At 41.8% G+C, this 27,600-nt stretch overlaps 1 protein-coding gene across 4 annotated transcripts in view; it reads right to left on the bottom strand.

The window, feature by feature from the left end:
- Window positions 1-24,552, bottom strand: part of LOC146551255 (membrane-associated guanylate kinase, WW and PDZ domain-containing protein 3-like) — a 62,857-nt gene extending 38,305 nt beyond the window's left edge. For 2 of the 4 annotated variants that reach the window (XM_085259215.1, XM_085259216.1), the window contains exon 1: window positions 24,233-24,552. The gene's annotated coding sequence lies outside the window, so the exon portion shown is untranslated. The remainder of the gene's footprint in view (window positions 1-24,232) is intronic. The other 2 variants (XM_085259213.1, XM_085259214.1) reach the window with 1 other exon arrangement.
- Window positions 24,553-27,600: the final 3,048 nt, after the last annotated feature.

The following is a 27,600-nucleotide window of genomic DNA, read 5'->3' as shown; positions in this document are numbered from 1 at the left end:
TAAATAAAGAGAGAATTAAAGCAGAGGATGCACAGAGCTGTGGTGAATGGATCTGGAGGCTGAGCCGTGTTTGTCAGGATGTGCGGTGACACTCGTCGCAGCGTGAGCTCGACATGTGCCGCTATTAACACATCATTAACACATGCTCGCTCGCCCCTACTCCAGTCCCCTCTCTCCCTTTCACTTCCTGGCTGCCACCTCTTTCGCTTTAGTCGTACAAAATAAAAGCCTTTCCCAACACTCGGTGGTTTGACTCGAGCGTGTGTGGCGTACCTTTACAAATCAACGCTGTGAGCTGCTGCGCGTTCAGCTGCCATCTCCAACTATCTCAGCAGCCGTGTTGGTGTCTCTTTCTCCTCTTAGCTCCTTGGTTTTCCTCTTTAATCCTCTTCTACTTGTGTCCCTCGCTCGTTTTCACTTCCGTGGCCTCTTTTGCTGATAAGCCTGGTCAGGGTTCACAGCGTAATGTAAGTCAGAGTGTGTTTAGGGAGTGGACTCATTGCTCGCGTTATGTACATGTGTTTACAGGAATGTGTGCGTCCTTCTAAAGAAAGCGTCGGTGAGGCAAGCAAACAGTTTTGTGACCTTCAATGAGGGGTAATAAACACTCGAGACAACCCTCACTGATCGTTTATTCACGCTAAAGCCTGAGAGAAGCTCAAGTTTTCCACAGCTCACTATAACAGGCTTACACACACACGTCAGTCAAAACACAACGCCATATAAAGTAGTCATATCGCAGCTGGATATTTACTGTACTTTTACTACACATTTATTGTAGGACACTTGGGATGTATGCAAGCGAGCATTTGATATCAGTTTACTCATAGTCAGATTTTTGTCAGGTAGTTATTTTAGGTACAAAAACAAAATGTTTTGTTTGAGTTTTCTTCAGAGAATAATTCATAAGTAGGAGATTATTCCTGGGTTGGAACGCTGAAGGTAAATCAGGGTAAGACACACCCTTAGTTAGTTACAAATCCCACATAAATGTCATATTTTTTCTTACATCTGTATGCTGATTTCTTGTAACAGCATCTTTCTGTTGTCAGTAATTAAAATATTTTTGATCCTATTTCTAATGTCTCTTATAGAATCTCTTCTCTCTGTCCTTGACCCAAGCATTGCAAATTATGGGTGGGTGGGTCATCTTATTTGGTTTATCTACTTTTTGGCTCTGTGAGCGAACTCGTCGGGCCAGGACTCTGCAGTCTATTTACACCTACAGGCCAGTGGACTCTCTTTCAAGGATGAGGATGTAACATCCTGGACAGGGAGGAACGCTGGTTTGAACACGGAGTCAAAGAGGAGATTTATGTGAAAAGGGAAAGACCATCTCTGAATCGAGGAGGGGGCCTAAGGGTACATCTGTCACCATCTTACAATGCTGTGATTGCAGTCATTCCCCAACTCTCTGTGAATGGTTCTCATGGCCATTGATCAGTGGCGTTTGATCAATGGCCATGACAATTTGCATATTAATGATGAAGGAACTGACCTCTCAGCCCTTTGTTCCTGTAGGCTGGTTTCAGTCATTATGCAAATGTACTGTTTATAAGATTGGAGAAACCTGAGTGACGAAACGTTTCTCCCACTGAAAACGCTTCGTCCAGATGAACAGAATCAACTTTTTGGGATTTGATTGTAATTATTTGTTTACTACAAAACAATATCAATGAATTAACAAAGAGAAAGCGCATTCTGTCACGTCCCTTGGTTTCAGAGCCAGGGTTTTGAGTTTTGGGGCTCTGGGGTTTCTTTAGTTTGGTACTTTTGGTTTTCTTTGGATTAAGGTTATGTGTCTGCATTGTTGGAATTTAGTGTTGTGTTATTTCTTAGTGTTTGCGTGTCATGTTTATTGCCTGATACCTTATATAAGTGCTGTATGCTATAATTTCATGCCTTCTGTTCTGGAGATCCTTGTGTTTATTTAGTAAATTCCCCTTTGTGTTCTTCTATTCTTGACTTTTGTCTTTGTATTTCTGTCTCCCTTGTGTTCTTCGTTCAGCTGTGTCTTGCTTTATTTTGGTAATTGTTGCCATCTGTGTCTTCTGTTCTGATTACTTCCCCCTGCCTCATTTTGTTTATAACCTTATAACCTTACTCCTCAATATCTTCTGTGTTCAGTATTGTATCAGTTCAATGCAATTTTATCTATATAGCACCAAATCATAGCAACGGCTACCTCACGGTCCTAAAATAAAAATACAGGGAAAAGAAAATCGTCTGCATTAGCCATGTGTTCCCACCTCAGTATTCCAGGTGTCCAAGCCTACATAGAGCTTTCTGGTTCTGTATATTTTCATATTTGTATTTAAAAATATAAGATCCGTTTCAGCTTGATTCCTGCCTCCAGTGTGCTGCATGACTCTAAATGTAGAAAAACCACCAATATTCTGGTTGGACAACTGGACAAACTCTGTATGTCTGCTGTCATGCTGGCTGTATCTATACCTGTCATGTACTGTGTGTGGCAGGCAGCAATGGTGGACCCAAAGTGCAGACTAAACTCAGATGTATTGCTACACAGTAGAAAAATAGACTTAAACTGGAACTATTAACAAGGCTGAAACAGGCAGCACACACAACATGGAACCAGGGAGATCGCAACACAGACCAAGGAAAACACAGAGGGAGCAATCAGGGAATGGGAGACAGGAGGGAAACACAGCTGGGACAAATCAGAGCTAATGAGACAAAGTGGACAGGGACTATCAAAATAAGACAGGACTGAACAGACTGAACTCAAGACACGCAAGCTTAACACTCGAGACTGGAGGAATGAAACCGAGACGAGAGTCACAAAACACAAGACACGGCTAGAGGGAGGTAAACATAATTACTGACAGCAAACAACCTAACATAAACCACTCAGAGAACCTAAACTTAGAATATACCTTTAACCCTTCAGACAAAGAAAACTAGAACATAATGAAATAAACAAACTCAAAGAACCAAAGACACAAAACACCGGGTCGACGACCCAGGCACCCTAACAATGATTCTATTAAAAGTCAGCAAAAACATGACAATCAACACAAAGCATCATCCTATAAACATGAAATGAAAGCATCAGATGTGTGTGCTCTTCCTGTGTCACGCTGCCTAAAGGAGAAGAAGTTTTAAACTGGAAGTTTTTTCCACTTTATAGCAAAATAATCACAGATATTTGATTTTGTCTTCTTTTTCTCAACGGTCAAGTGTAGGTGTTGTGAGAAGGAGAGTGGGTGGCATTGGAATTGGCAATCAGCAATGAAACTAACTAATAAGCAGTCATGAATTATTAATCAGTTTGATTATTAATTTTATTGCATTTGTTCCTTCAAGTCAGTTTAATATCATGTTGATAACTGAAGCATGGTCAGAGTCATATGCAGCTGTGTAGGCTTCCTATGCTTAAAGCAGCTCGTGTGTCGAAAAGCCCGCTGTCTCCGTGCGAGCTGAACGAGGATGTGTGGAGGTTGGTGGTGAAGGAACTCATTTGAGAGAACAAATTACTAATTTGATCCTTAATTCCTTCTGCTGTCCTCTGCCTGCAGTTTCGGAGTGTGATGTTCTGTGTGAGTGGATTAATATTCAGCAGGTCATATGTATGTCAGTCACTCACTGAGATCCTTGAAGTGCAGGGATGTGAGGATGCTCGCTTCGCTGTGGCCTCGTTTCCTTTTCTTTGTGTCTAACTGTATGTAACCCATTTTCATCCTGTCTGTGTGTGCATGTGTGTGTGTGTGTGCGTGCATGCGTGCGTGCGTGTAGATGCTGACTGACATTTCAGTGTCTCTAATGAGGCTGGAGATCTTCTGGCTCTGCACTTTAAAACTAGCCATGACAGTGAAAAACAGTCCTAATATTCAAACAGGAGAAGAAATGTCTCGGGAAAAAAATCACCTCCAGTTAAAAATGTGTCAGCTCAAATAGATCCACAGCATTTGTGCAAAACAGGAAATATCTGCACACTCTTTGGCTCCAAAAATAATTGAATTCATTCAATACTGTTCTTACAAAGCCATGTTTGAATTCAGCAGGACCTTCTTCAGAGAAAAGAAAGATTCTTTTGCAGGAGCACTCAGCAGTTCAACTCTCTCATCTGTCGCCAACAGGTAGAAGGAGAAAGAGACAGCACTGTTTTTCATTATCAAACTCTGAAAGTGCTTCTTTAGTTACAAACAATAGCATAGAGGTTGTTTTTTTTTTTTCTTAAAAGCCTCCTCGTGTATGGGCAGAAATCTGTGCCATCAGAAACTGAATTTGAATAAGTTAAATTTGAATTTGAATTGCTCAGATTGAATCTGAATTGTAACTTGAATAAATGCTTTTGAAAACTGAATTTGAATTAGTCTAATTTGAAATTGAATTTATGGTTTGAAAATGATCATCACTAAATTGAAATTGTATTTTATATTTTGAAAATTAATTGATTTGCTTTGAAACTGCATTTTATCCTTTAAAAATTCAGCTCTCGAATAATTTCAGATTCACTTCTCACCATTCAGTTTCAGTTCTACAATTCAATTTCAGTTCCAAAATTCAGTTTTTTGGAACTTACATCCGGTTCCGGTTCAAGCGCAGATTAATAGAACTACGTTTTACTAGCGGACCGAAAGTGTTACTGATGGGAATCTACGGCGTCTTGAGCTGAATTAAGACTTCAGAAGTCATTCGTCATGTCGAATGACCAGCGGATAAACTCTCAGGTTGGTAATAAATGTATTACATGTATAAGAACAAGCCTCAAGTTAACAAATGATAGCCGTATAGTAACTTTTATGCTTATTGAAGCTGCTAGCTAAAAACGCTAATTTAGCGTAGTTTGCCCTGGATTCAGCTTTGACAAACAAATATGATCGACTGTTTCTAGTAGAATTCCAAAGTTGTCATCTTGTACCCTGTCAGAGTACCCCCTCTGTATGCTTGCAGAGACCCCTACAGTAGGGAAACATGCAAAACGGTGCCCAAACCTTTGTATTTTAGCTCTATTTATGTCTTACACAGCATCCCAACTCTTTAGCTAACTTAATAACTTTAGCTAAAGTGAATAGTTAGTCTAATTCATTAGTGCAGCATTACTGGGTCACCTCTGTTTGAAGTGATATACAACTATCAGTGTTTAACTACCATAATAATTCTTAGGGTACTGAGTGCATGCTTAATTAGATTTTTTTTTTTAAAGCATACTGCTCCATTACTATGTTTGACAGGCTGAAGTTATCGGGTCACCTCCTAAATCGACCATCTTTTACAGGTGTTTTGTGCCAGAAATGGAGTGTCCACTGAAGACTGAAGATACTGAATCTCTACGCCTTGCCATCCATCCCTCTTGTGCCTTCATCTAGACAAGAGACATTAACTTAACCACTCTCATATGCTCTGTACCTACATCACCTTCCCTGACAGTCGTAGCTTGGCTCATCTGAGGGTGAAATTATAAGAATGTGTTATTTTGCAAAGTGCTCTCTAGGGTTCCTAAATAAAATATGGCGTTGAGGTCATTTCTTTTGAATTAATCCCTTCTTCTGAAATATAAGAACCTCTCCTGGTTTTAATGGCACTTTGGATTTCCTTACTTTCTGTTCCACTTCCAAACCCAAATAGATGCGACAAGCTGACACAGTAACATGGAAGAGGGAAAGAAGTTGGAAAGGACTACTACAAATAAACCCAATGCCTAACAATGAAAAATATAAAATAAGAACAATAATAAAGATAAAAGATGAAGTAACAAGTTTTTAGTTTATTCCAAATGATCATCCAGATGTCTGTGACATATGATGACAAACACCATAATGGAAGGCCTTAGTCATCACATGCTTAAACTCATCATATATTTTTGCATATGCTGAACAGGCAGTCAGACATGCTGTAACTGTGGGGTAGAAAACTGCATGAACACTATACGGCAGGGGTCTCAAACTCCAGTCCTCGAGGGCATGGAAAAGTTGCATGACACTGGCCCTTGAGGACTGGAGTTTGAGACCCCTGTCATACGGAATATGACAGGTGTGATTGAACTGCATGAAGACTCTGAAGTTTCTCTTCTCTTCTGGCAGGACAGGAATGTGGCCTTGTCCTGTGAGCCACTGTAAGGATGTACTTAGAGTAGAACTGGACTGTCACCGGCCTCAGGCTCTTCACCCTTTTCAAAGACAAAGCAGTCATTTAAATAAAATATTAGATATTGTTTACCTGTAAATGCACAAAGTAAATTTTGAAATGTAATTATTGTCAAGAGTGAACAAGCACTGATAATGTAATCTACAGCTGTGGCCAAACGTTTAGAGAATGAGAAGTGTTGTTTGCTTATTTACAAAGTTTGCTGTTTCAGTGATAGTTGTATATCATATTATATCACTTCAAACAGAGGTGATCCAGTAATGCTGCACTAATGAATTAGACTAACTATTCACGTTAGCTAAAGTTATTAAGTTAGCTAAAGTTATTAAGTTAGCTAAAGAGTTGGGATGCTGTGTAAGACATAAATAGAGCTAAAATACAAAGGTTTGGGCACCGTTTTGCATGTTTCCCTACTGTAGGGGTCTCTGCAAGCATACAGAGGGGGTACTCTGAGAGGGTCCAAGATGACAACTTTGGAATTCTACTAGAAACAGTCGATCATATTTGTTGTCAAAGCTGAATTCAGGGCAAACTACGCTAAATTAGCGTTTTTAGCTAACAGCTACAATAAGCATAAAAGTTACCTTACGGCTATCTTTTGTTAACATGACGCATGTTCTTATACATGTAATACATTTATCACCAACCTGAGAGTTTATCCGCTGGTCATTCGACATGACGAATGACTTCTGAAGTCTTAATTCAGCTCAAGACGCCGTAGATTCCCGTCAGTAACACTTTCGGTCCGCTAGTAAAACGTAGTTCTATTAATCTGCGCTTGAACCGGAACCGGATGTAAGTTCCAAAAAACTGAATTTTGGAACTGAAATTGAATTGTAGAACTGAAACTGAATGGTGAGAAGTGAAACTGAAATTATTCGAGAGCTGAATTTTTAAAGGATAAAATGCAGTTTCAAAGCAAATCAATTAATTTTCAAAATATAAAATACAATTTCAATTTAGTGATGATCATTTTCAAACCATAAATTCAATTTCAAATTAGACTAATTCAAATTCAGTTTTCAAAAGCATTTATTCAAGTTACAATTCAGATTCAATCTGAGCAATTCAAATTCAAATTTAACTTATTCAAATTCAGTTTCTGATGGCACAGATTTCTGCCCATACTCGTGGCCCCAAAATTGGAACATCCCTGTGAATTTATGCATAATTACACTTGTATGAACAAAAATGTACGATAGCCTGCAGATCTCACAGATTCCCAGCAGTAAGCAGCTGTTTACAGGCTGTGAAATCTAAATTTTCCTGTGCCGGAAACAAAAACAAACCCTTAGTGACACTGAAGCTGTTCTAAAAAGCTTTACAAACCTTTATTAAAGTGACCTTTTGACCTGTGTTAGCTGGAACAGGCCCCAAGATCTCCGTAACACAGATATGGCCGCGCAGGCCTAGAGACCAGTTGGCAACGTCCCAAACAACCATTCAGTGAATGGTTGTTATGTGAAATTAGGCACACCTCTTTGTAGTGCTGCACCAAAACACTTCTTATGATTGTTTTGGCTGCTGGCAGATTTCCAGCATCACCCACAGTCTGCATGGAAAATGTCTGACTTGTCTGAAAACCACTTGGTAACTACTTGCTGATTGGTTGTGAAACTGTGAAGTGTGCCGCAAACCAGAAATGGAGAAACTTACGGTAAGTTTAACAAGTAAAAGTTGCAACTTTTAAAATGTTTCGGTAACGCACTACCAGGTGAACATTCACCCTTTCCAGTTTGTGCTGCACTTTTTCAGGTTTCACTTTCACTTGGTGAGTTGTTGGCATTGACAGGGAGTCACAGCAGGCTCAAGGCCTGTGAGACTGAGGCCTCAGAAGTTACATAAATGGATCCAGCCCTCTAAAGCAGGGAACTCCAGGCCTCGAGGGCTGGTGTCATGAAGGTTTTAGATCTCACCCTGGGCCAACACACCTGAATCAAATGATGAGTTCATTACCGGGCCTCTGGAGAACTTCAAGACATGCTGAGGAGGTCATTTAGCCATTTATATGAGCTGTTGGACCAAGAACACATCTGAAACCTGCAGGACACCAGAACATGAGGCCTGGAGTTCCCCACCCCTGCTCTAAGGCCCAGTGGCTGAACTCCGAGGGTTTCCCAGAAATTCCATTTTAACCTCCTAAGACCTGAACTCTTTCATGGCATGCATTTTTTATTTTTCTTTGCTATATGGGCTGATTGGGACCTGATGAATGTAAAAACAAAGAATTACCAGATTTTTATTTTTACCTAATTTTTGTTTCTGAGAAAAATGAGATCAACATATGAGGACATTCATTTTAAATTTTGATAGAACAGTGGCAGTATAATGTCCTCGTAAGTCGATATCAGGCCCTTGTAGAGTAAAATTAGGTATTTTGGTCAAGACAACCCAAAATATGATGTTCACATATGTGGACGCCAGGTCGTAGGAGGTTAATGCCCCTCATGTCCTGAAAAACTAGCAGTAATGGCTATGAATAGCCATTAACCTGAAAAATAAGGAAAAAGAGCAGACGTTTTTGGTGCAACCTCATCCACCTCCAAGAGGCATGGAGAACAATGTTAGTGTTTCACTATCTTAATTGTGGCCCTCATCAGAGACACCAACAAACGCTGCTGGTTTCTCACAAAAATCGCATGAGCACTCAGGTATCAAAAACCCGCTGGAGAGCTGGATGGCATCCATGTTTGGACGGTGGAAAGGTTTGGCTATGTCAGCAATGTTTTCATTCGCTACACTTTTAGGGATACTGCTCACCTGTGGTTGTTGTATCATTCCCTGTGTCAAAGGATTGTTGGTAAAGATAATGGCTAGGGCTGCGGACCCTGGACGGGTGGATTCAATCTACTTGATGAACTTGGAAGCCAGAATGTGGGCCGAGGAGTGATACAACCCGAGGTGTGGTGACATTCCTTTTTGGAATGTCAAAAGAGGGAATGTGGAGATACAGAAATTCTTTTATTGCTGCCATATAATCTGCATAATTATAATTGCATTGATAACATTCTTTACAGCATTATTTCATCTAATAATATTTCTCACAGTATTGATATTGCATTAAAGTTGTTTATTGAAGATGTTCATTTGAGGATCCTTCCATTATGTTAACAGAAGTATTTCATACACATTGCATATCTGCGCTTATTTCGAGTTGATGTTCGGTTCATTAAGGGTCTTAAGCTTCACTGGCGTGACTGTCCAGGTGATACATGCTGAGGGAAACTAGAACATAGAAGGATAACTGCAATGCATGCTTACAATACATATAACACATATAATCTAGGAATGTGTCAGGCCTGCGGCCTTAACTCATTTGGTGTCTCACTATATTTTAGTCTACTTGGCAACAGATGACCAGAGTCAATAATTAGCCCCAGAGACCCTGAGGGCTTGAAGTTTATTACCTTGTATGGAAGGTGTTATAGAAAAGAGAAGTTCTATGTCTGTTTATAGGCATTAAAGATGTACCATTAACTGTGACTAATGTCTGGAACCTATTTTAATCTGTAATTGACGCCATGGGGGGGCGTGTACCCCACTGCTTTATAAGTGTCCACAACATGTATTTTTGTCAGAAGACATAGGCTGATGTTTTCTCCGGTCTGTTAATAAACTCATCGTTTGATTGCACTTCTCTGGGGCCTCCGTGGTTTGTCTCACTGCTCTACATTGATTGATTTCGCAACACTGTGTAGGCTTCCTGTGAGTTTCACAGCGTTTTCTTCTTCTTCTTTTTGCGTCGCCTTCTCCGGCGCAGTGATGTGTCTCAGTGGGGACGACTTATCAGCAACAGACGACTCCGCTTGAGATGAAAGCCGTTTTCTCAGGTCTCTCCACTCTCATCTCAAACACATCATTCATAACTCAGAATCTTTCACTCCACTGGGAGTTGTAGTCTTTAACATCAAAGCTCTGTAGTTCTTCTAGGAAACGGGTTGGAGTTATAGAAGCACTGAATGAGACTCTTCTTCAAAGTGCAGAGCGAGCAGTTAGTCAGCAGACTCAGAGTTAAAGTCGCTGGGCTGCTGGAGCAAGCTCTGCTCGTATTTCCCTCCTCTCGCTGGTGTTTTTATGTAGCCTGACTAAATAAATCCACATTCTGCTCCCAGATTTGGGGAGAATTAGAAAACAGCTGTTATTACTGTCATTTTATATCAGCCTGTGAGCTTCAGATAAGTTAATCATCTCATTATCTCAGCTGTTTTCTGATAATTGGAATCAACCAGACAAAAAAAACGTTGTTCTCACAACAAATAGGGAAAATTAGCCCATTATCCCACAATAACAGGATGAAATGAAGTTCTAAAATTATTGCAGCTGCTTTTTTTCAATGCAAATTCAAAATCCCAAACCATAATTAGCATTATTGTTCCCTTCTTATCTCATTTAAACTTGCAATAATAATGGCATTAAATTGTATCGGTTCACTAATTAACCCTTTAGTTCTTAGTGTCACCTGGTGTTTTCACATAAGTTCATCAGGGAAAAAAACAGTTTTCTAAAGATACAATTTCCTCATAACAAAGCTAAAGATCCTAAACCCCACCTTTGCTCACGAGTGCTGAATGGTGACCAAAAGAATGAGACTGCAGTTAAAAGCATTGGAAATGAGCATCCTTCCTCATATGGGGAGTAAGTCACAGCAGGATACCTACTGGGCGTGAGGTGTTTGAGGAATGTCCAACTGGGCGGAGAGAACAAGCGGTGGACTCGGGACACGCTGGAGAGATTATACCTCTCGGCTGGCTTGGATTTGCCTCGGAGTCCCGCCAGTAGAGCTGGACATGTTGCAAAGGGATGGGGAGGTCTGGGCTGCTGTCCCCAAATAAAAAGTAAAAAATGGATGGATAGATGGATGTTCAGCAGTCTGTAAGCTGTAAAGCACCATCCATCCATCCTTTTATCCATTTTGTTAACAGTTTATCCAACTCAGAGTCACAGGGTAGACTAACATGTCTAATAGAAAGAGACCCTGCCACCTTCACCCACACCCACGACTAATTTACAATTACCAGTTGACCTAAACAAGTTATTTGGACCATGAGAGAAAACTCAGAAACGTCACACAGGCACAAACTCTGGTTTGACCTCAGTAGGACTCAAGCTTTTCTTATTGCATCACGTGTTGGAGAACAAAAGCTCTGCTATGCAGTGTTTCTGATAATGGCCACTTCTCAAATATAGGGAGAGAAAATAAAATCCACTTTCTGTTCATGAGCTGTGTCTGTGTAACCATGGTAACATGCAAGCACATCAGCTTCACCAGCAGCTCTCTGCTGTGCTTATGTCAGTCCTAAAGGGGACCGATTCTGCTGCTTTCCAGCTTTGTGTTTTTAGTCCAGGGCTCTTCTCGAGTTGTTCTGCATGATTCACAGTTCAAATTCTCATTCATCTTAAACTGGACCCTTTCAGTTCACCCGATGTCCCAAACAGCTGTTTAAGCTCCCGCCCCTTTAATGGTACCAACTGTAAATAAAGGGCAGGTGAGGATTGAGGACAGGTGTTGCAGTCAATCTGACCACAAACTGTGGCTAAAACGGCTGCAATGCAGTTCCTGTCACACCCAGCAGAGAGCACAGCATTCAGGAAGAAAAGAGAAAAACAAGCAAGCACCAATTAACCTAACAGCATGTCTGTCTGAGAACATACAAACTCAAAAGCCACCAACTGACCAACAAGTCTGAACCCAGAACCCTTCTGCAGTAAGGACACACAACTGAACCCTACATCCTGTGGCTCTGCATTGGTTAATACAACAAAACATGAAAATAGTATTCAGGCCATCCCGAACAAAGGAAAACCTTTCATTTTGACAGATTTTAAGAAATGCAGTGTTCCTGTTCATGTATGAGAATAGTTTGTAGTGACCTGGGGGCGTTTGGACCTCTAACAAACTGACAGCTACACTGTCTCATCAGATTTCACAGCGTGAATCAGTTAATTAATAGCCGAGAGCAGAACAGTTTCTGTTAAAGCTGCACTGAATGCAAACATTCAGAGCGATGTGTTTCTGCATCCAGCCAGCAGGGAAGAGGTCAGAGGTCGCTGCACGCCGGGGAGCATGAATGTTTGCTAGCTCCCGCGCTGTGACGCTGAGCAGCTCTGACAGCAGCTGTCGCTCTGGATCTGTAGCTACTGATGACATCATGGAAGACAGGACGGCCTTTTGGATGATGTCATAAGAGGGCCATCGCTGTGGAGACAGCCAACGTGAATCTACCTACTCAAACGCCGCCTCTCCAACAGGTTAAAGGAAGTAGCAGCTACTCTCCACAGGATGATGACCATGAATGCTGACTAAGAGCTCTGATCGGGTAACAGCTCCTCATCCTTCCAGAAGCAAAAATTGTAAAATCTAAAACCAGAAGAAGAAACATCCATGAAATCAGCTGATTGTTCACAGTGATCAGCTGGAGTTGGATCAGATGGGCTGAGTCAGACTGCAGAGACGCTGCTGCTGCTGAAACTCACAGCCACCTCACTGTTTCCAGAAAACACAGCTGATTATTCTGAAACAGAAACCAGCAGAGCTCAGACCTATCAATCAGAACCATCAGCTCAGACTCCAGGAAAAAGGCAGGAGCCGTGCAGAGATTAGACGGATCCCAACACTGAAGTGACAGGGACTCTGGAGAGTGCTGCTCATCTGGCAGACGCTTTGATTCAGAGACGTCTGAAAACGTGTTTGTTTTTCCTCCTTTATTAGTTTCACTGACAAAAAATGTTCAAAGAGCCACAAATACCTGACGACAGCAGCAGTGCAGCATGCACAAATCATCACTAGCAAGGCAACGCTGTTGCATGATAGGTTAAAGACTTCTGGGAGTCATTGCCTGCAAAGGATTCGCTATTTATAATTATGTTCATTTGATCAATTACATTTACGCTCATATAAAAATGTTCACAGCTCCTCAGTGGTCTCAAATTAAAGCTGAGACTCTGAAGTGTGCAGGAATTTCCAGACCTTTACTAACCTGATGTAACATGTTGTCCTTACATTGTCAATCACACTTAATTTTTACTAAAAAAAAAGAATAGTTAGTAGCATGTGCACTTATAGACCTATAGAGGCACGCTGCTGTTAAAACTGATGCACTGGTAATTTGAAGAAGACCCGTTCTGATCACTTACAGTTCTATATTTTTATTCTGAGACTCCACTAGAGTAGCTCAAAAAAACACCCATCCTTATTTATGTTATGCTGACTTTCACAGACTGATCCAAACATAACAGAAGTGCTGGGAGCGCTGCAGATGACCTTAGAGGGAAGGGCAGCCAAATTTAAATCAAGTACGGCTTTTTGCTTTTTACAGGCACGGTAGCTGAAGTTTTTGGCCACACCTCATACTCTGTGCTGAATTATATTCGGCATTGCTGATGGTATTTTAGTGGCATCCAAGTATCTAGCAAAATGTATTCTATCTACATCGTGATATAAATTTCATGAGAATTTAGCTGCTGTGTTCAACACTTGAGTCGAGTAGACTTTAGCCGATTACAGGTCTCTTGGCTGTTAACCTCCCCCGGATGGCTGGGAGCCTTGTTAATGGTGAAAAATCCAGCACCTAAAGGTGGTCTCTAAACAGTGGCAACAACTGCCCAACACTGAAAAACGTGGCAACGAAAGGATGATGGACCAAGTAGCAACCTCCAGGGAAGTGACTGCAGTTCCTCTGATGGCCACTTCAATTAATCCAGTCAGATTCCTACATTAAAGCAATAAAGAGCATTTTAATGCTTTTTAATTAAAACCTAAAATGCTTTTTAATGGTCCAAGAAGAAAAATGGCTCTACAGATACTTTCTCACTCATAATAGCTGTGCTGTTATATTTTTAATGTATTTCAGCCATGTGAATTCTGGTAAGGATTAAAAATAGGAGCATGGCTGCTTTGAGATTTGCTGACACATGAACCTGTTGATGATGTTCATGATGTTGGCGTGCTTTGGAGCCATTTGAATGTAACTACCTGACAAACAATACCATTGGCGCCATCAGGCATAATCTTGTAGGTACAGATTTTTTAACACTGTTTTGAAAATTCAGTCTTTGCAATAGTTAACAGCAGATCTTGGATCTTAGGATTTTTTTCTTTGGCTAATGTGTTTGATCTGCGCTGTGTCTGAATCATCTCATGCTGTGATCCAAACACATTTGCAGAAGGATAATTGCTGTTAAACTCATTTTCAAGTTAACATTTTGGGTGCTTAATCAGCAGTCTGGAGATGTTGGGTTTTGTTTATTTTTTCTGTAAACAAGCAAACAAGAAGCTGGCAAGTGACTAAAAGCAAACAAAAACATCTTTTAATTATTTTGCTTTTCTGTAAAACAAACAAGTCAGAGTTTGTAACGCAGCGAAGTCTCGGGACGGATTCAGCCAATCGGATACGAAGCCGGGAACATAGAAATCAGATTTGTGAAGAAGACGACAATGACTGACAACAGACTGAGTGGACAGTCACTGATGAACAGCTATCGTGAAACTAAGTGCAGGAATCCTGGTGGGCTACACTTTTATTAGGGCTACATATTGTACAATGAGGTTTTATGAACATGTGACTCATCATGTGACTTTTACTTGGCTGCCATTTTGGACGTGTCCCAATCATAGTGACAATGTAAGATCAAGTGAATAAAGCCCCAGTTACACAAGCTCAGAGACTGGCCAGTGACCATCTGGCAGCCACCTGTCGCTAGGGGAAAATGCGTATTCCCCCAGTCAGCTGGCATAAACCTCTGTGGTCTTAGTTTGAATAGAAATGATGGACATGTCCACAAACACTGTCCAGCTACTCTGAGCTGTAGTGAGCTGTAAAAAGTGAAACACAAACTGGACACAGAGACCGTTTCCTTCAAGGTAAAAGTTGTGCCTTATGAAACATGTTGGCTGTCGGCTTTTAATTTGAAGGTGAATCCTCGCCATTTCCACTTTGGGTTACACTTTTTCTTACTCCTACTCTGGTACTTGTTAAGTACTTTCAGACAAACATGGAAAAACAACAGGCAACCAAAGCAATCACTAGGAGATTTTTGGCTTCTTTGCAACTTCTTTCACCGAGCAACCTCAAGGAACCACTGCCAACCATTTGGTGAATACCCATTTTTGCTAGCAACCAGTGGTTGTATCCACATCCAATATGGCAAACAACTTTTAAGTAATGTACACATGACATCACATGAGAAATCTCAACGGTTGTTGTGTTACAATGTTGTGTTTAGCTGGCTTATTAATCTGTTGTTTATCCATTAGCAGATAGATGGATGCATCTTGCTAACTGAGCTTTGCTAACATTAGCGGATAACCTCACTACTCTCCACCCTTGTTTCGAGTCGTGGTTCTAAACAGATGATGTTCAAAACCACAGTGTCTGCATTCATGTTGTATACATTCTGAACAAGTATGGCAATAATATTCTCAGCATGCTGTTCTTCAGCTGGAAAGCTAAGCTGCTAACTTTACAGTAGCACTGGTAGGGATGGGTATCGAAACCCGGTTCTTGTTGAAAACCGGTTCCCACTCTTTCAATTCCTTGGAATAGTTTGCCACTTTTTGCAAACGATTCCCTTATTGATTCCAGTCGCCCCGAATGACGTCACCACGTTGCGGAGCGTCATTTACCTGGCAGGAAACACGGCGCCTAAGCGGCTCAAACGCTAAAAAGTTTGGTCATACTTTACGAGAACGGATGACAACAGGGAAACTTGCAGTATTTGCAAAGTAGATACTTCATTTAAGGGAGGAAACACTACGAATATGCAAAAGCATTTGCTCACAAAACACACGATGACCTAAATGAATGTCGTGTTTTTAATTCCGCTCCAGACTCGTGAATCTCAACCCAGCAGCAGCGGTAACGTTTGCACGTCGTCTCCCGTTAATGCGGCAGGTAAATAATCAACTAACAGTGCATATTATGTTAGCGCGATCTGCCTTATTACAAAACCTGCCATTACTGTGCATTTAGGTGACCATGATGGGACAGACAGACAGACTCTGGCTAGCTCAGACGCTGGCAGTTCTCGCTGCAGTCTACCGGTAGCGTCTCCTTTCAGGCCAGGATAGACGAATGTCACCGAGCAGTGACTCAGTTTGTGGTCAAAGGCTTGCACCCATTTGCCGCAGCAGATGCCCCCGATTTTCAGTAAGTGAATGTGTTTAATTGTAGGCAGGGACATTACTGGATATTCTTGTGTAATTGCTACAGAATAATTTATGTTATACTTTGTTATTGCTACAGAAGAATATTTATTTTATTATTTTACATCCGTAGGCTGTGGATCTCTTAAGATCTCACTGTTGGGTTTGTAAGGCCATGTTACTCCTAAATTTCTATCTTGTTCAAAGAGAAGATATAAAACAAAGTTCTAAGCTAATCGACCTTAGTGTTCTCCTTTTTAAAAAGAATCGATAAGAGAATCGAATCGTTAAACAGAATCGAAAATGGAATCGGAATCGTGAAAATCTTATCAATACCCATTCCTAAGCACTGGGCTGCAGTATGCAATACATCAAACCCCTGCACTGACTCACTGGTGTTTCCAGATTTCTGCCCGCCGCAGCTTTAATCTGCACGCTGTGAAATGAAACTGTGCAGCGAAGCTTCCTCGACATTTATTATCCGTTCAGCTGTTTAGCTCTCTGGTACGATGAAAGTTTGAGCCTCAGACTCGTCGAGCCTCCGGACTCATTAGGACTGTGATGATCGTAATCGTGTTAATATTTCATCCTGTGAACACAGCCGGCACTGCTCTTCGGTCCACTCCTCTGTTTGCTCGGTCGTTTTCTGTGTTGACTCGGCTCTGTTGTTCTGTTGCATTTCTGCTACATTTGTTCATGAGTTCAGTAATCTGTCACCTGCTGGAGCCCTGGATAAATATTAACCCGAGGGCAACACCTTGCCTGCTCTCACCTCACACACTTCAAACACTCTTCTCTGCTGGCTTCATAAAGCTGTTCTCTCTTAACCCCACTACCTCATTTTACATTCCTCTTTTAATACTTTTGGAGGAAAGTTTAATGACTTCAGGTGAGGCAGACACTTGAGTCATTAACATATGAATGAACGAACCTTTATTGGCATTGCACAGAGTACAATGGAATTCTGTGACTGACCTTCATGGTGCAAGAGGGAAAACTGAGAAACAGAGTGATGAACCCTTCTGAAAAAAAATATGTAAAACACATTATTTGTTGTACAAAGTTTACATAATAAGTTACATATTCTATACTTATGGGAAAGTAATAAAGAAAAGTAATAATCTGTATTTAATATTTGAAACTGCAGCAACCAAAGACTTCTGCAACTCAGTACAAGATTGAAAGTACAGCAACACCTGTGATGCAGATGACTGACGATCAATAAAATAAATAAAATAAGCCGTATAGAGCTATGCATGGGAGAAAACTGATGACATGCACAACAGAGAATTCAATTTAGTTCTGAGAGTGTTTTCTCCTTTTTATTTTATATCACTATACAGCACCAGTGCAGCGAGTCTATAGAATCATATTTCTGTGCACTAGTGCAAAGACAAGACCAGGGTAGAAAAAACACACACTAATCAAATTCAGCAGAAAAATGTCACTCAGCCTTCCTCCATGTACATCAATGCCATTATGTAACTGCAGCGTTCACACCCATAGTTAAAACTCCATCATCCAAGTCCCAAAGCAGTGTGCACAGAAGACCACCAACAACCTCTGCAACCAAACCAACCACTCAAACAGCAAAACCCAGAACTGCTGTAAACACAAATGTCATATTTCTGACAGAGCTGTGCTGAAAGATGTTTTCGGGCTTCAATGCTCACGAGAAGAGTCAATAATCAAAGCCTGTTTGAAATTTCCAACCATTCTTCATCCATACTGCCAATCTAATTCAAGGTTGCTGGAGCTGGAGCTTATCCCAGCTTTCATAGCGTGAAAGGCAGGGTACACCCTGGACACGTTGCCAGACTATCACATAGAGACAGGCAATCATTTAGGGGGAAGGAGAGGACCCACGCAGACATGAAAAGAACAGAAGCTCCACACAGAAGGGCTTCGGCTGGTCGGGGGCTTCAAACCCAGGACCTCATGACCTTTTTTTAATTTTCACTGACAGAACCACCCATCTCATGAGTTACAGGCTGAGCTAGGGCTGAGCGATATGGCCTAAAATCCATATCGCGGTATAATTTGAAGCATGTGCGGTAACGATATAGTCTTTTCTTCTGTATACCGTATTTTCCGCACTATAAGGCACACTTAAAATCCTTTAATTTTCTCAAAAATTGACAGTGCGCCTTATAATCGGATACACCTTATGTATGAATTCTGGTTGTGCTTACTGACCTCAAACTGATTTTATGTGGCACATGGCGCTCAAAAATCTGTCAAAAATGTTTTAGTACGACTTTGGTAAAGTACGAAGCCGCACCACTTGATGGATTGTCGGAGCATTATGGCTACCGTAGTCAGGAGCCCAAAACTCTGTCCGCTTCAGGTCCCAAAGTCAAATGAACTCTGCAGCATCACTAAGAGTTAAAAACTGTCTAAATTCTTTCATCTTTAATAAAATGATCAGCGTTGCTGCTTTACCAGGTGTAACAATTAAGTTTAACATCCAGGCATCCATGAAAACAGAATTTATTAAATTTAACGGCGTTAGAAGTTAGCAGGAAGTTAGCTCGCTAGTTTCCACCTAAAAATGATATTGCATGTTCTGACTCAGAGATTTCTGAAAAAAATAAAACGTACAGCTCTGCTATCACTTCCAACATAAATGAAGACAGAAAACTAAACAGCAGTGACGTTTGTAGGGTTACTGAAGTTGGACTAGCTGGTGCTACGTGATCGCTAGCAACACAGCTACATTAGCATAACAAACATAGTGAAGCTGGAGGATGAAGCCAACTTTTTTCCACTCGATAAAAGTTAATGTGAGGGTTAGGAACAAATGCAATCGCATGGCAGGATGCTGTAAATGGACCAAACTTCAGTCAGGAGAACAACTGAGATAATCCATCCACAATATGAGGTTAGTCATTAATATACTGCAACAACATGGGAACAGAGCAGCTGCGAGAGAATTCAACATTAATGAATCAGTGGTACGGAAGTGGAGGAAGCGCAGTTTTTGGCTTTCCTCATATTCTAAAAAATGTTTAATCTCTTCGCTAATATTGTCGCCCGGCATAATTTGCAGATGATATTGTTTGTAGCCGCTGCGATGCTTTCGACCAAAACAGGTGCAGCATGATGACACCACCAACATGCGCTATCGTGATAGAGCGGTATAGTCAAAATCTCTACCGTTGGCCAAATTTATATCGTTTCTACCATATACCGTTTATACCGCCCACCCCTACGGCTGAGCTGTGATTTTTGGCTGCATTTATATTTCTCTAAGAGAAAGAAGCAGCAGACGGTCTCTTGCATTTTATCACACTGAAGCCATGCTGCTTCTTTAAAAAAATGCACAGACACAACATCGGGCTGGTTTCTGGAACATAACAATGAGTTTAGTTGACTCAGATGGCCTCAACAGTCACCAGATCTCAGTCAAACAGACCATTTCAAAAGATGCTGCGCACAAATCTGCACCAGCTGCATGATTCTGTGACGTCAACATGGAGCTAAATCTTTGAGAAATGTTTCAAGCATCTGTTTAAAATTCTGCCTCTGAGAATTTCATGCAACTGCAAAAGATTTGCCTTTCTCACCAAGTTTCTCCAGCTCCACCCTCTCAGCACAAACAAAAGGAACAGTTTAAAAAAAAAAGATTGATATTGTTAAAAAGCAAGACAGGAACTCTGGGGCAAAGTCTAGAGTTGTTCCTAATTAAGTGGCATCATTAAGAGGTTCCTGTCCATCAACATATTTGTGTGTGACCCGGTCGAAACCGAGGCACAGTGATGAAGATCAAACATTTAAACCTTGACAACAACTTCAGCTTGAATCCACAAATCCATGTTTATAATGAGCTGCACGAAAATATCTCCAGTCTTCATCCTGCTGTGAAAGACAGGAAGCACGACACATGCTAGCTCAATCAATCGATCAATTTCTCATCAGATATGGTTCCCAAGTGTTTCTAAAAACAGACGAGCACAGAGGAAAACATTGAGAAAAGGTTTACTGAGGATACAGGTGTTCCTATTGAGAAGCCTCATCAGCTCCTGAAGGCTAGAAAGGAATATACCTCTGACGTACGTCACGTCTTTTACTAAAGTGCATATAAAAAGGCTGCTGAGACTTTTCAGAGTCCTTTTCAGAGGCTAAAAATCCCTGAACCAGCTCTATAAGCCATTTTCACACATGCACTGTAGCCCTGAAGTCTTCTAGACATCATCTGATGGAGGTGAAAATGAGAACAAAAAGGCCTGATGCAGTTGGATTGGACATTAAAGACTCTTTTACCTGCCAGGTCCCCATTGCACCAATGTAACAGCAGCAGCAGGTAATAGTCCCCTGCACTGAACGAGCATCATGTCTGCTTCCTTATGTGTGATTTACACAGGCAGCTTCCTCGTTTAAACCATACACAGCATTTCCATCCGAATCAGAATAGTTCCCCCTGTTTTCTACATATTAAAAAAGATCAAATGTCGAACATTGTTCTAGAATAACACTCTGGACACGGCCATGTGACGTCATGTGTGCAAAAGACTTCAGAAACAGGCATTAATTAAACATGTGAGGCTGAGAGAATGCTTCAAGAGACACTTGAAAACCTCGGCTCTCAAACAAACAGGACAGAGATGGTCGCCAGTGTCCCCGAACGGTAGTGGAGGGTGGTGTGGGGGTGGGCAGGGGGGGGTCTATATAATCTTTATTTTTAGTAACGTTTTTCATTTTTATTTTTCAGGCTCGGCTTCATTTATTAGTCATCCATTCTCACATGCCCATTTCAAAAAACAAACATCAGATATGCATAATGCAACATAGTGCCAAAAACAAAATTACTTCCACTTCATGTAAGACATAAAAGCCGATTTCTTTGTCTCCGTGACGGCGGCTGGAGCAAAGCCATGTTGATCTGCTGGGCTATAAACCTTCCTTCATAACGGGAAAAAGTGAAACTCGCCCTGCCAGAGGTGTAAGTTGTAAAATAAAAATCACACCAGCTGTAACTGTCATCTGTACGCTGGGTTAAGCTTGGCTGATCTGAATGGGTGAACTCCTGTTAAAACAAAAGCCCATGTGTATATATATATATATATATATATATATATACATATATTAGGGGTGCAACGATATTCGTATCGATATTGAACCGTTCGATACAGTGCTTTCGGTTCGGTACGCATATGTATTGAACAATACAAATTTTGTAATTTATTTTATCAACTTTCCTTCTGACGATGCTGTCTGTGTTGAGCGCTCTGTGAACCTGCGTTCGACTACGCCGCCTAGGCTGCACTGTCGAGCGCAGATCCACTGAGCGTTCAACACAGACAGCATTGCCAGAAGGAAGAGCGCAGGGCAAGCTAGCGAGACAGAAGTTAAGCTCTCCTTTTATTTATTTTGGTTTTCATGTGACGTATGACCCTGAAGGTAAGCGCGTCAAGGACTAAAGTAAAACAGTATGTTGGATGTGCCACGCAATGCTCAATTACATGGGTGGGAACTAGTGTGTTAGCGCAGTTAGCTCGTTAACGTGTTGGCCGTCTAGCCCCATGCAGGGGTAGCTCGTTAACGGAGATTTGCCGTGTTGTGGCGTTAACGTCATTTCAACGAGATTAACGCTGACAGGACTAGGCGTCACCCGTCACTATGGCAACATAAACAAAACATAACTGTACAAACAGAACCCCGAACAGCCCTGACCCGCTACAATATGCTGCTGAGAATATAGCCCAGAAGAAGTGTATAGTATAGCTTTTATTTTGGGAAGAGCCATTTCTCTGTAATAAACTCTCTTTTCCAAAGATGAGTGATTCCTCAATCAGATTTATTTTTTTAATTACTTTTGTTTCAGCAACATTAAATTTAAAAACTGTACTTTTGAGTTAAAATATATATTTATAAGTTTAATAAATGACAAATTAAAAAGGCATGAACATTTTTTTTGTATCGAAAAAATATCGAACCGTGACACCAAAGTATCGAACCGAACCGAACCGTGAATTTTGTGTATCGTTGCACCCCTAACACACACATATATACATATACATATATATATATATATATATATATATATATATATATACACATGGGCTTTTGTTTTAACCTTTATCTTTACTATTTTGTTTTATTTTGATCTATAAAGTTTATGATCCGCATGTTTGATTTGGCCTAAATATTATGCCGGATGCGCTTCCCGACACCCTGTCCATTTACCCGGGCTTGGGAGTGACATTTTCATTAGTTTCCCATATTTTTGTGTTTTTTCATTACCTTGAGCTGATCTATAATCGCATGTTTGATAAAGTGTAGGGATAAGTGATCCAACCGTATATTTGGACTGGATGTCAGTTTGATCTGTTCATTCATTCTTAACAGTTCAACACAAAACACAAACTAATCAAATTCAGTAGGAAAATGTCACTCAGCCTTCCTCTGTGCACATGAACCATGCATTATCTGATTGCAAAGACAGATAATGAGACAATCACGCATGCATGCTCGCGCCTGCATCCACCTCAAACTTAACCTGAACATGCATGTTTTTGGACTGTGGGAGGGGCTGAATTGACGGGTGGATGCAGGCAGAGTAACCCTGATTAATATTGTTTCACTTTCAGTCGCATCGGGTCAGGTGTCTGTGAGGAATGAACACGGTGAAAGCAGGTAAGGGAGACACCTGTACATACAGTAAAGACTCTCACACTGAGCTGAAATCAAAGCAACGCAAATAAATTATGTCAACAACGGGAATACATCTTTAATTTTATTTTACAAAGCAAAGTTTAAATCCAGCCTAAAAAGCACCACATGATGATCGTGGATGAAAATGCATTGGTATCTGCATCTGTGATCGATTCATTAATACCATTAACCCTACATTTAAGTCCAGTTTTGTTATTTTCCAGCACCAAACCTCAGGCCCTCCACACTGTGACCCCACAGAAAAACGCTGGAGCACACTTTTCTTCTTGGACCAGAGCGCGAGCACTGAAAATGGAAAAGAGCTGACTGATGGCAGTTTTATCCAGTGTGGAGACATTTCCATTCTGCGCAGTTTGAAACGTTTAACTGCTTCTCTGTTTAGCTGCTCCTTCAGCAGAGTGTCCTAGAGCTGGCTGCCAGATACACCCCCCACTTTACCCCCTTTTATCACTCTTCATCAGAACAGCTCAGATTAAAAGCATCCTCACAGCTCTGCAGCATCCAGCAACACTCCACGCATTACATACATAAACACACCATCACCCACAATCTGATACTACAACCAGCTCCTCCTCCCTGACAACACACCCTGTCCTCTCCACTACAATGATAACAAAACCCAAAACGTTATTTTCCCTCAGGTCTCCTCCTAATCTCTCCATCCTTGGCAGTAAATCAGCTTCAGGTTAAAACACCTTCTGCAGTGTGGAGTGTTTTACACAACAACTCCTCCTCCTTCTCCTTAATGTACTCTTCATCACCCCACTGTACCCCTCTCCTCCTGTATGTATACACCTCTTCCTCTTACTCCTGCTGCCATTCATGACAAACGGTCAGAGCAGACAAAGAGCGGCTTCTATAGCGCAGACCCAGCTGCTTGTCACCATGTAAACACACACACACACACACACACACAGTGTCACCCGTCCACTCACACTGATCCCAAACCAGCTGTTACTTTACACTCGCAGTTCTGATTTTACACGGTGCCACACACACACACACACACACACACACACACACACACACACACACACACACACACACACATAAAGACGTGGTGCTGATGGAGGATGCGACCGACAGCCCGCTGCCCCTGAGCCCGGACAGTAGGCTGCATGGGTCGGCTGTGGATCTGCTGACAGCGCCGTTTGTACCTGCAAGAGGAACAAAATGAAAAAAACAGAAACCGCTCCGACAAACCGGGTTTCTCGGTCAAAACGGCCGAGCGCACACATGCACGCGCGCGCCCCGGAGCCGAGCAAATAAAAGCCAAACCGGGACCCCCCTCTGCTGTTCCGTTACCTTCATAATTCCTGCCGAGTCCCCCTCCGGTTCTCCGCTCCGGTTTAAATCCTCTCCGGGCTTTTAGCGTATTGATCGCTCCCTCGGTGCTGCTGCCGCTGCTGCTGCTGCGTGCATGCGCGAGGAGCGTGCGCGCCGAGAGAGAGAGAGTGAGTGAGAGAGAGAGGGGGGGGCGTGTGCACGATCTCCACTGCAGGTAAAAATGCAAAGCGCTGAAAGGTGGAAGACCACACACACACTGTTACACAGAAACACTGAGCGCAACGTACACGTGTCTTTCTGTATGACTGAGTGTGTGTGCGTGTGTGATGCCCGCAGGTAACTGTGCAGCAGCAGCAGCAGCACCAGCTTAATGGGGCTTTTACTACACTGTGAAAGCAATGACAAGTTAATGTCTCTCTACCGCCCTCCCTCTCTCTCCTCACACACAGCGGAAAGAGAGGTCTGATGATAATGTGTAAGGGGTGGTGGTGGGGGGGGGGAGCTCCACCTTCAGAGGGAGGAGTCTGCGTGATGTGTGGGGGGTGTGGTTGGGGCAATAGGCTGACATCAGCGAGTGTGAGTATCTGTGTGTATTGTTAATGTGTGTGTGTGTGTGTGTGTGTGCTCTTGTGTTCGTGATATTGTGAGGACATCAGTTTGCGTACTCACGTTGTGGGGACTCGGCTCCCTCTGGGGGACAAAACCAAAACCTCATTATGTAATTCATCACATTTCAGTACTCACACTGGGTTTGAGGTTACAGGAACATGACTCTGTGTGTGTGTGTGTGTGTGTGTGTGTGTGTGTGTGAGCCATAGCTATAAACTGATAGTTCTGTGCAACACTGCAGGGGCCCGACTATGCCCACAGGGTTCAAATGCTTAACAGGCAGTTTATCCTCGCCATTGTCGTCCTTGCGAACAGAGGCTCGCGCCAAAAATGACATCACAACTGCTTGTCGTGCACCTCTATTAACCTGCCACATGCAGCGCAGCATCGGCCTCTGTGTGTATTTTCAGCTATATGAGCACGGGAGGACAGAGATTCAGAGACGTTACAGAGGAAGATACAACAGCTGGAGAAAACGAAATGCACTGCTGTGAACTTTGGAAAAACTCTTTGTTTCCTTTTTCAAATTCTCCTTTTCCTTTTTTCTGCATTTAGTGGAAGGTTTCAGCTCTAGGAGTATAAATGGTTGTGGATTATGTTGATGATAGAAACAGATACAAAGAGATGTAAAACAACAAAAACGACTCACAAGTTGACACAAAGTGACGCATACTTCACAAAGTTTATTCATCACAGCAATGTTAAGTAAGGACCTCAGTTCAAAGCTTGGCTCTTCTGGTGTGCTTGCTGCAGGTTGCTCCTCCACTTTTGACTGCAGAGTTCCTGATGTCCTTCAGGTCTGTAGATACGTCTTCATGCTAAAGAGAAATAAAAAAGATCCTCACACAGAGAAACACCGGACAACACATAGTTTCAAACTCTGCCTTTAGTAAAACATACACCTTGTGTATGTTTTATCCATTCATCCATCCATCTTGTATCGCATATGAGGGTCTGGATTTATTGCTTATAATTAGAGGTGTTTTATTTTGTAATTCCTCTTCTTTTGTTCTGTTTCTTGCCAGTTTTCTTCCTCTCCTGCTCTCTATCAGTCACTTGCTCACCTGAGTGGATATGTGGTTAACTGGCTGAGTAGGTTTTACATCTGTCCATCTGTTTGTTCCTGGGTTATTTGTTATTTGTTTCCTGTTGTTTCTTTTTTATTTTCTAAGTACTGATTTTTGACTCAGGCCAAGGCAACATGTATTACTCCTATGTGAGTCTCTGATTGGATAATATTGTCACTGGTCATGGTCACTGTGATCCATCATCCGTGATTAAGTGCGCTCGAAACGTCACATTTACTACTAGATGCAATAAACGAGGAAACTAGATTTCTGTAGTGTGTAAATGGTTAATTCTCTTCGTTGTCTGTATTTGTATGACCTTTGAAATGTCCTCAGACTCCTGCGTCTTGACTCCAACCGACACCCTGGTTTATGACAATGATCAGGCCAGAGAATGGACTCAGCAGACTCAGACCTATTCAACACTCCCTCGCTCTCAGAGAGGCTCAGCTGGGCAGCTACAACACATCTCTGGACAGCTATTTCGAGGTGTGTTCAGTTCTTCAGTTTCCCAGTCTGTCCGTTCTCCACCTGTCATGGTCCTCCAGTCTTCCCCTGCTGACTCCGTCTTTCTGTCGTTCTCTCCTCTTTGATGCTCTCTCTCTCTGTCTGTGTATATGAAAGCATGTTTGTGAACAATTAAAACACCTTTGTGTTTCAGGGGCGGGGTCTCTTCTGGATTCCTGCACTTTGGTCCTGCACACCTGAAAGTGATGAACTCACCTGTTGGTAATCACCTGATTCTCTGGCTACGAAAGACCAAGTCAGACCTTGAGTTGGTGCCTGATTGTTGAACTATCACTATCACTGCTTCCTTCAACATGTGTGTTTGCGCTGTTTCACTCCATTAACATTGCTTACATTTCTTTCTCTTCTCTGCAGAAACCTGGAGGTGGATCCGAGAGAGATTGTTGTGGAGAAAGGAAACTCTGGATTAACCTGTTGGAGCTTTGAACTTCGCTACTTGGAAACCCTTTCTGTCTCAAGTCTAGTCTCTGACTTTCTTGTAAATAAACCTATTCAACTTTTGTTCAGAGTCCTGTGTCGTGAGTCCAACACAAACCCTAGTTTATGACAGAGACACCCAGAAGACCAAAGTAAAAGAACATACACCAGCCAGCACATTGACAGTTTTCCTGTCATCTCCTTACCACTGCAAACTCATCACTTCACTACTCTACTCCCACTTATGAACATGATGCTTTTGAACTCCCACTTCAGTTTTCGAGTCATCCACAAGCTCGGAGAGAGCAATCTGGCTGAGACTCCTCATGACCTCAGACTTGCAGGAGAGTGTGCTGCTCATTCTGACCAAAATAAAAGAATAAATCTGCAGTCAGATTCCTCACCGCTGCGAGCGAGTGTAAAACTTACTATTATATCTGCTAAACATCACATAATGTCTTTACATGTCTTTAAAAGAAGGAGACTTCAGCATTTTTAAAATAAATGAAAATGTGTAATTTAAATTAACATTGGACGCATTCAAAGTGAAAATGATCATCTCTCTCTCTTGTGGTGGTGTTATGTGTTCTCATACTCTAAATATATAAATATGAATCGCATAAAGTTTTATTACTATTATGTTTTCAGTCTTATCGAGTGGGTGGATGGGACTCTACCCTGTCTGTGGTCTCTGTGGTGATTTACAGGTGGATACGCTAATAAATAGCTCTTTGTTTCTGCGGTATGAGCTCTCCTGGGAAACAC

This window comes from Mchenga conophoros, linkage group LG20, assembly GCF_057382185.1.
Source record: "Mchenga conophoros isolate Kocher_MC1m ecotype Shallow Benthic linkage group LG20, M_conophoros_male_GT1.1, whole genome shotgun sequence".
Lineage (NCBI taxonomy): Eukaryota > Metazoa > Chordata > Actinopteri > Cichliformes > Cichlidae > Mchenga > Mchenga conophoros.
Note: the sequence above shows the minus strand (reverse complement) of the source record. Positions and strands in the feature narration are given on the sequence as shown.